The sequence below is a fragment of the Mus caroli genome, chromosome 8, assembly GCF_900094665.2.
Source record: "Mus caroli chromosome 8, CAROLI_EIJ_v1.1, whole genome shotgun sequence".
Taxonomy (NCBI): Eukaryota; Metazoa; Chordata; class Mammalia; order Rodentia; family Muridae; genus Mus; species Mus caroli.
Genome location: NC_034577.1, coordinates 58,292,228 through 58,302,740, shown reverse-complemented (window position 1 = coordinate 58,302,740; position 10,513 = coordinate 58,292,228). Strand labels below are relative to the sequence as shown.

Here is a 10,513-nt window from a genome sequence, read left to right as displayed (position 1 = left end):
GGCATGGTGATTCCACCAGAGGTTCTTACAAAAATAATTTTATCTTGCTTACTGGATATAGTGTGAATGAATGCAAACTCAAAAATATTGCGAAAACATTAAAATAAATAAAATGTATTACATTGACTCCAGGTATTGGGGATGTTAAAAAAAAAAACCTAAATATAGACAAAGAAACTCATTTATCCCAACATCAGAAAGCAGCTTATGAAATGGGAGAAAGTTTATTGACTTTTGCTGTGTTCCTGGAACTGTGGGATAACCAAATATCAACTGTGAGATAATCAGAGGATTTATTAGTTGAACGTTCCAGAAGCATTCAGTTCAATGTCAGTCATCACTCTCCTCCACACAATAGGTTTGCTTGTTTGCTCTGCATCCAATGGAGTCAATGAGCTCTCCAGTCTAAGATATCAAAGCAGTATAGCACACACCACAACTCAATGATGTAATCAGTGTAGTGCATAACACAACATGATCATCATATAAGTTACATGATGGATATCACAACACGACGATATTCGCTGTGTAGTGCATATCACAATGTGATTATGTAAGCTCTCTGCATTCTTATCACAATGTGATGATGAATGTTAATTCATGAATGTAAAATCTGAACATTAAAATAAAATAAATCACTTTTTGCTAAAGACAGTATTTAGCTACCTTAATACAGCCTCAGAGGGTTGTTTCTGCAAATAGAGATTTGTTTGTTCACTGTAATAAAGGATTAATAATTATAAGCATGTTTGCCCAGGACAAATCAGCATTCTTGACAGTGCCATCTCTTTGAACTCAAGCATCAGCTAATAAGGGTTTTATCAAGAATCACTAAACAACTGGCTAATAAATACAACGAAACTGTAATAAAGAAATGTTCTCTATTACTGATATCAGATAAAGTTAAAGCAAATCAAAACTTGGAACATATAAAGCCAATTAAGACCTAATTAAAACAAAATTCATCTACTTGCAAATAAGAAAAGCAGTTCTCTGTATCAGAAAGACATCTTTAAGATAAAAACAGATGGACTTACAAAATGTGGTAGTCTCTTGCTTAGTCACAGTAGGACAGCAGAAAACAAGCTCTCACGGATCTTTTGGGGTACATTTCCTGAAATAGAAAAATAAAATAAACAAATAAATGTGAAATTATAAGTTAAAATGAACAGAAAAAGACATTGCAAAAATATCATGACTCTTACAAAGACCATATTTTACAATTTAAATTTAAAATATGTCTATGTTTGAAGGCTATATATAGTCACCACTTCTTCTAAACTGGTAGCTGATGTACCTGTTTAGAAACCAACTGACTGCCATACCTGTGTGTATGTACACATGTATATATAGATTCATAACCAAAAATCATTCTCTTGAATATCATTGAGGTTCCCATTATCTACTTGTTTCTCTACTTGTATCACAGGGATTAGGCAGGTTTAGGGTGAAGTTTTATCCATATCAAAATTAAAGGCTGAAATAGCACAGCCTGTTCTCTTTACTTGAGACAAAGGAGTTCATATTCAGTCTGCATTTTTACACTGATTTTGAAAATATTAACCAACATTTCAGAAAAGAAAAGTAGTAGTTACAAGCAGTGTTAAACGTGAGAGAAATGAATCGTACAATGATCACAATATTAGATGTTTAAAATCAGAACCTAGCTTGGTGCCAGACGTGTTGGCAAATACCAAACTTGATGGTGATCACCAAACTTGGGATGCTGGAAGAACAGAGAAACAGTGAGAGTTCCAGGCTAGTCTGGACTACAGAGCTAGACACGGTATCATAAACAAACAAACAAACAAACATATAAATAGAAAGAAGGAAAAGTGGCTTTGAAAGAGTAAATGATTAAATGATTATTTATATTTGAGAACCAATTTTAAAAAGTAGTTGGAAGCCATTGAACAAACATGTTCAGAGAATTATTGGAGAATGGTTACATACAAATTGTTATAAACATATAGTCATTCAGTTTGAAGTGGCCTATCTAAAAATGAGACAACAAAAGAAAACAAAACAAAACAAAAGCACCTCAGTGCTCAGTATGGGAAACTTTTCTTGGAGGTGTTGAAAAGCAGAGACACTCAGCACAAAACAATATAGGCATGTTTTGTTCTTTTTAAATTTAAAATCATATTTATTAAGATACAGTAAAAAAGTCAAAGAAATACATTATAAAGTATCTTAGAAATATAACAAAATTAAAAATTAAGATTCTTTTGTTATACACAAATGTTTCTTTCCAAAAATCATCAAGAGTAACCAATAATAAAGATGTCCTTCCTGTCAAAATCAGGTCTGTCCAAAGCATCTGGCCTTTTCCTTATGCAAAAAGACTGAGCCTGATGTAGCTGTCTCCTGAGAGGCTCTGGCAGAGCCTGACAAATACAGAGGTGGATGCTCGCAGCCAACTATTCGACTGAGCATGGGATCCCCAGTGGAGGAGTTAGAGAAAGGACTGAAGGAGCTGAAGGGGTTTGCAACCTCATATGAAGAACAATATCAACCAACCAGATCCCCCAGAGCTCCCAGGGAATGGACCATCAATCAAAGAGTACACATATGTAGCAGAGGATGGCCTTGCTGGTCATCAATGGGAGGAGAGGTTCATGGTCCTGTGAAGGCTCTATGCCCCAGTGTATGGGAATGCCAGAGCTGGGAGATGAGAGTGGGTGAGTGGGTGGGAGGGGGAATACTCTCATAAGAGCAGGGGGAGGGAGGATGGGATAGGTGACTTTAGGAGTACCAGGAAAGGGGATAACATTTGAAATGTAAATAAAGAAAATATCCAATAAAAAGTACTTTTAAAACTAACAAAGAATTTGGGTATTTGTCTCTTCTGTATGTTAGCATATGGGGTACATAATGTGAAGATGTCTGAAATCGCTTTTATTCATTTTGTAGGTCAAAGAACAAGTAAATCATATGTTCGACTTTAACAAACTAATCTCATCATACAAGGGAAACTCAGCGGACTGTGACATCCTTAGATATGGCACTATTTTAGATCTTATTGAACAGATCAGGAGGCAGAGCCTCTATGTGTGCTATAGTGATGGATACTGAGCCTCGGAGAGCAAGCAAGGCACTGTGGTCTTGGGGTTGTTACATCAGACTCACACATTACAACAAACTGTGAAACTGTGACAGGTTAGGCTGTCAATATATTATATTGGTGGGCTGTGCCTTTTCCTTACATCTTCGTGTGGCTGGAAGATTGAAGCAGCTTTCTGAATTCATTTCAGTAAAGGATGCTGTATCCTTGCCACACCATATAGACAGCTCCCCGTAGCCCCATCTCCCAATACTGCCAGACCTGTGGTTAGAGAGCATAATGCAAATTATAAAGAGACTCAAAGACTCCAGCTGTTTTATTGGCTCATCTCTTTTATTTAGCTTACATTAAACATTGTCTTTAATAATTTTTAAAAATACTTTAGTGTGTGTGTGTGTCTGTGTGTGTGTGTGTGTGTGTGTGTCTGTGTGTACAACTGGGTATGAGCATCCGTTTGCATGCACAGACTAGAGGAGTTCAGGTGACCTGCTCTGTCTTTATCCAGCTTATACCTTTGAGATGGTGTCTCACTGAGGTTGAAGATAGGTTGGCATGCTAGCAGTAATCCTCTCATCTGCAGCTCTCAAAGACTGGGCTTATAGGAACATGTATGTAGCTTTTTGTATATGTGTTGGAAATTTGAACTCAGGCTGGGAAAAGGAGAAACAGTTTTCTTCAGGGATGCATTTTCTGTCGGTGATCCAGTCAGCTCTAAAGACATACATATGTGAGCAACACTAAAGAGAGTCAGAAGATTGTATTTACACAAACACACACACATATTAAAAAAAAAAAAGAGAACATGAATTTGGGAGATGTTGCAAGGTTAGAATTATAAGAGGAGGGATGTAAATGCAATATTTACTTTAAAATTATAAAAAAATAAATTTAAAAAATGTATTGAGATAGTACACAGTTTTGGGCTATGTGTAGGGAAGCAATGTTCCATATTCATGTTTTACTGGTGATATTTTACAAAATTATTTATGGATTTTCCCTTAACTCAACAATTGCACTGTGTTCTAAAGATCCTATTCCACCAAGATGAAAAACGTCCAGTCTTCTCTAATCCTTTTCTATTTTAGTTTTCTTCCTCTACTCCAAGCCTGCCTTGGATTACCTGCTATGTGAAGCCATCAAGATGCCTCACCTAAGTTCCAGGAGCCCATGCTGGGACAGTGCCTACTTGTCCTTCACCTTGCAGCTTGTCCTTTACCTTTCAGAAATTTCAGCACTGCCCAAGGCATCCATAAACAAATGACTATGGTGATTGGTCGCACCATTAATATTTAAACTGGATTGTGTTTAAAGTTGAGCTAAAACACAGTCCTCAATTTGTTCAGTATCTTGTTGGAAAATAACACTGAAAAAACAAAAGAATTATTTTAAGTAACTGACCTTCTAGAATGACGGATTATAGGTAGAGTTTTGTTGTTGTTGTTGTTTATAGAATAACTATTAAAAATGAGAGAGAACTTGTGTCACTTTAAATGAAATTTGAAAATAAAATTCTATAAGTTGATAATGTAAATTATATTAAACCTGCTGATCAAACTTTATAAAGCCTGATAGCACTCTTTCAGACAGCTAAGAATCTTAAGAATTTCTGAAGATATTTGGGCTAATATATTATTATACTAGTATGAATTTGTATTTCTATATATTAGAACTGTAAATAGGGAAATATTTAAAGATTCAGTAATGCAATGAATTTTTTAAAAATTCACCAAAAGAATGGAAAAGTATCAGCGAAATGGTATTTTGAAAGCATAGGAATCAGCATTTTAAAATCTAACATTAAGTTTACTTTAAATTAGTTGATTATATAATTTTATGTTGGGCATCAAGTCAATAGGAAAAAACTGACTAATGGTTAATTTTCCACATAGTTCAATGTAAGTGAGTACAATCAAGTGTTGAATTGTATTTACTGGTTTTTATTATTATAAAGAAAATTCTATATGGGCAATATTTCTAAAACCATTATATTTAATCTTAGAAAATAAATCTGATAGTACTTGAAATCTGAGAAAGTACCTTAGTAATTAATGATCCACATATTGTACAGACATTAAAATAATATTTGAATAAAATCTGTTAGGTGGCAAAATTAATGTAGTACTTCAACTCTTGCTATTCTAAATTTGAGGAATAGTAATTACATCTAGAAGGAAAAGAGAATAAAATATTTAAAAAATAAACATACATAAGCTCATGTGGATTTTAGTTTTTACACTTAGGTTTAACATAATAGAATATTAATGCATTTTTTCAGAATAATTATGTTTGAAAATGGTTACAAGGCTCTGCATATTTGAAGGTGCAAAAGCAATTTTCAGTTCATATGGTGAATGCTGTAGGGTGGAGTGCTTTGGTCTCTCAAGAGAGAATTGATTGTGCAGAAATAAGTTCACAGTCTCAGTTAAGATTCAAGTCCCAGTGGTGATTTTACCTGTTTTTTTTTTTTTTGTTTTTTTTTTTTGGCTGTCAATAAAATGTATCTTGTACTACAACTGCATTGTTATATTGTGTATGGATGATACTTTTAATAATAAAATGATCAGCATGTAAGTATAGTAATAAGCTTGTCCTAAATAGTGTTTTGTTATTAGCAAAATGGTTTTGTGTAGTGTACTGTAGTGTAGTGTTGCTGTTGCTGTTGTTGTTGTTGTTGTTGTTATTTTTATTTGATTTGACTTGAATTGGTTGACATGCTGGTTAGCAAAGTCAAGGCATCAAACTCACTTAGTAAGCAAGCACTGTTACCATGCATTATATCTTCAACAAAGAGTTTTTATAAAACATCATATTAGTTTTATATTAATTATACCCTAGGAGACTTTACCCATTTTCTGAACTAGAAAATTGAGGATTATAGAAATGAAATGATTTCTTTAAATGGCATGGCCTTGTGGTCCCCATGGGAACTGATTCCTGTGGGCTGACCTGGCATACTATTCTTCCCAGGGCAAGAATTTCCCAGCAAGAATTTCAAAAGTTAATTGATGTAGTGTGGTTATAAATATGAAATGAATGGACTTGAATTTCTCTTTTCTTACTAAAATTCTAAATCATATAAACCTTTATTTAAAAAAAAAACTCTCTAGGGGAGCAGTCTTCCTTCAGTTAATAAAGTTTATTTGGCATTGATCAATCTGCAGAGTGGAGACTGATTTTTATTTATGTTTTATTTATTTATTTTTGCTTTTATTTGTGTTTGTATATGTGTGTGTGTTTGTGTGCGTGTGAAATACTGTTTTGTTGCCCTCCTTAAAATTTCAGTGTAACTATTAATCTGAGGAAAAGTCAAGAGCTTCTTTGTGAGTATAAAGGAAGGTGTATACAGTGTCTTTATCTAATAGAAATTGCTACGGGGAATGCTATCAAACTGAGACCCTTCCAAACAAATGAGAATTGCTTTTCTTTAAAACAGTATGGTAGTTTCCCTAGAAGAAATAAACTCCCTGGGGAGACAGAGAGCTTCAAATGCCATGGTGGGTTGCCATGGGATATGATTTTACAAGAGCATTTGTGAGCAGATGGAAGAAAGCTAAATAAAGTATGAGCAGGTACGAAATGAGAACTTTTCTATTTAATTTGCCATAAACAGAGGAAGGATCTGCACATGTGTCTACATGGAAAACAACATTTCTGTCATCACAAATTGCATTTGCTGTTTGGAAACACATGTCATAATTGTAAACTTGAGAGAGTTTTAAAACATGAGAGAGTCGTTTTCATAATGGCATCATAATATTCCTCAAAGAAACAATTTCTAAGAGCTGATTGCAAAAAGCAAATTAATAGCATATTCACTAATGAGGAGGTATACTTTGCTCTTTGGTGATTATAGGTAAACAGAAATAGAAAACTATTATTGAATGTCCCAAAACCTGAATGGAAAGCACCATTAATAAATCAAGAGAATAGCAAACCATTTAAAATTCTAGTGCTAATAGTCATGTTTGTAAAATGGTTACCTCTGATGGCTACTCAGAATAAGCTTATGGATATACTATAAAGTAATGGACATTTTAATTATGATAACAACTGAGAGGCCTAGGGATAATTAAATAGTTTTACATACAAACACTTTTTTGGATAGAAATGTAATTTTTTACCTGAAATCTGTGTGCTGAATGCCTGTGATTCCTGCAGTGGACATTTCTATTAAGAAGGCACATACATTTTACAGCAATGTATTGACTTACTAGTCTCCACCAGAAAAATTCCGTGAGAATATTTACTTGTGAGCCCTGTGTCCAAATATAAACGTTAAATTGCTACTTGAAAAGGACCAACTTGAAGTGCTTACACGTCCTTCATAGAGTAACTAATAGAAGAGGGTAAACAAAAAGTGCACTACATGGTGGACTAGCATTCATTATGGTAATGAAACAAAATGGACGTGACTTGATCCATCCCATCTACACAGCTAATCCTGTGAGGATCTCATCAATGGCAGGTGCTCTGTAATTTGCACTGTTTAAGGTTTGCCTTGGTGGTGGAAGTGTAAAGTGGCCTAGATGGTCCTATAACTAAATGGAAAAATTTATGTGGCTTCTGTTTGGAGGACAAGCACATTAACAACTGTGGATTGAGTTTATTCTCCAGCTCAGCTTTTATCAAGAATGAAGTCTGTATCTCATAAGCAGTTATCATAATTGTTGTTTTTCAAATGCTTATAAACTTGGTATGGACAATAATTATCATTTCAACTGATTCAAAGTCATTATACAATGTATTTAAAAATACTTATTATATTGAAATGTAAGAACATGTGCAAATACTAACGAGTAGATATGACATTTTACCAAGAGAAATTATACAAGTATAACTTAAGTGAATTCTAATGTCTAAAGATTAATCATATAATGATAACATCACTAAAAGTAAATTACTAGCTATTTCAAAGGACTGATAGAAGCAGAAACCAAAAGAGAACTAAAATTTGAGCACTAGATATACACCAGCAGAATATACACCAGCATCAAGTCATAGTCATTTTCCATCTATAGAACTACAAGTGGATTCTCATTGTCTTATTCTTTGCCAAAGAGACTGACAGTAGAGGCAGTCTAAACAGAATTTGATTCACAATGCCCACTTAGTATGCCTAATATTTTCTATGAACGAAGAGTGTATGAAGATTATACTTTTTATGTATATATCATTTCTTAAGCATATTGAAAATTTCTCAATGGTGCTAAGTAGAGCAGTGTCTCATAAGTAGTAGACACTCGAGTCAAACATTATTTTCAACCTCCTTCCTTATTCAATGATTAGTTATGGCATGAATGATTTTGGGACCATTTATGAATATTTTTAACTTTCTAAAATCTTTGTGTTGGAATAATGACAGAATTTCATGAATTGACCCAGATGTGTAATTTTTACCATTGCTTTTCTATTGCTTTCTAAATGCATTAGTACAACAGGGTACTCATTGATTTTTATACCGCCAGGAGCAATTGATTGTTTGCTAGTGCCTCTATAATCTCAAGGGTTATCTTAAAACTCAGGTAGTTTTCATTATGCAAAAGTGCATTCTCATTCACAACCTTAATGCTTGCTTTGCCTTCTTGAGGAATACGTTTTCTCTGGTTTATATTCTCGGGTGGTGATCATGTGGTTTAGTGAGTTTCAATGAACATATTTACTCTACTGTCACTATTTAATATATACCTTCTGAGCACTGGGAGTCAAGGAAATTTCCTGATTTGTATTGTTCAGGCTTTTTATCACATCCCTATCTCATAAATACCACAAGCTTTGGTGCAGTCCAGGAATAAAGATAAGACATATAAATGCCTAATAGCATTGGCTTTTTAGGAAAAGAACAAGATGGTTATGTGCACAAGAAAAACAATTATTTTCGCCTTGTTCTTTACAAAACTCATTTTGACTTCTGTTAGTATCTGGATTTTGTTACCAACTGAAACAAAAACGCAGGATTTGAAGTGTGGCTACACAGTCCCTCCACTCATGACTCATTTTGGCTGTGCTTATCTGCACAAAGCTACACAACATAGTGTCTTGGATGGAGTATGTACCCATGAAGCTCCACCTATCCCAAAGTCTTAATTAGCAATTAATGATTACTGGAAGAGGGGTAACAACTTTCTTAGTGGTGTAGCCACAAATAAGCTGCTCTTTCCATACTAAGGCAAGCAACTTGTATTAAACTCAATGTATGAAATGTGTATTAAACTCAATACATATAAAGAAGTCATGAAAATAGGAAGAAGGACTCCTGTGAGAGAGGGGAGGACAGAGGAGGATACAGAGTGAAAAACACTAGTATTCCTTACATAAATATGTGAAACTACCAAAGAATCTGAAGAATGAAATGTGGTTTTTAAACATATGTGCTGGTAGCTTGGTCTTCAGAACCGTGGATCCAGAGATGGAGGAACTTGAGAAGTGGAGCCTGTGCCATGTAACTGCCCTGCCACTCTCAGCATTAATGCAGTTCTCACAGGACTCCAGTTAGATTCTGATAGAATGGGTTGTTATAAAAAAGAGACGTTGGCTCCCATCCTACTGGTGTCCTATCTTTCTATGTGATGTTTTCTTCATGATCTCTTATCACAGAGGTTCTGCACTCTAGCTCTGTTCTTACAACTCTACTACAAACTGAAGGTATGGAGTCACCCAATTTTGTCTTGTAGCTTCGGAATCTATGAGGCAAATAAATCTCTTCCAGTTATTCAGTGTATTTCTCATAGCTACAGAAAATGGACGAAACAGTTTGTCACAGAATTTTTCTTAGAAAAGCACAAACTTCCAAGGGTTTATTTCTCCAAGCATCTAAAGTATTAGCGAATTGACTTTTATCTGAATAGTAAATGTCAGGATTAGGCAGAATAATGGGTATCTTTGATATTTATTCCATATTTTCCTATTTCATTTGGAAAAATGTCCATGCAAAATTGGCTTTGATTATTATCTTTAAACTTTTCTTATTCAAATAAGAGAGCATTTTTCCTCGTTGTTTCTTCTTTTCCTTGTACATAAAATACTAGCTAATTTTCATCGTTGTTGATGGTCAGATCACCTAGGAAACACATGTCTCTATTTATAAGGGAGCCTGCAGGGAGGCACTTACTGAGGTCTTACTGAGATGTAAAGGCCCACTCTAAATTTGGGAGCTACATTTCAGTAGGATGGAGCTTACACTGACTGTAAAGGAGGAAAGACTATGTAAAATGTTGGAAAATATCACTTACTATCCCAAATCTTTCTAACCTAATTGTTTTAACAATTACATAGAGTTTGCATTAGTCTATGTGATAGGAGGCTCATAGAATCACCTGCATCTTCAATGGGAGTGAGCATTCTTCACAATGAATATTTAAAGCCTTTATAACAATAGTAATTTCTTCTCTCTTTTTGAAGTTCTCCATGAAAGTTCCTATTGTACATCATTAATGGTTTCTTTTTTTTTTT

At 34.4% G+C, this 10,513-nt stretch overlaps 1 protein-coding gene across 4 annotated transcripts in view; it reads right to left on the bottom strand.

The window, feature by feature from the left end:
* Positions 1-10,513, bottom strand: part of March1 (membrane associated ring-CH-type finger 1) — a 781,857-nt gene that overhangs the window by 552,631 nt on the left and 218,713 nt on the right. For 3 of the 4 annotated variants that reach the window (XM_029480933.1, XM_029480929.1, XM_029480931.1), the window contains exon 2: positions 1,038-1,114. The gene's annotated coding sequence lies outside the window, so the exon portion shown is untranslated. Of the gene's footprint in view, positions 1-1,037; positions 1,115-3,206; positions 3,291-10,513 lie in introns of those variants that run through there. The other variant, XM_029480930.1, reaches the window with a different exon arrangement.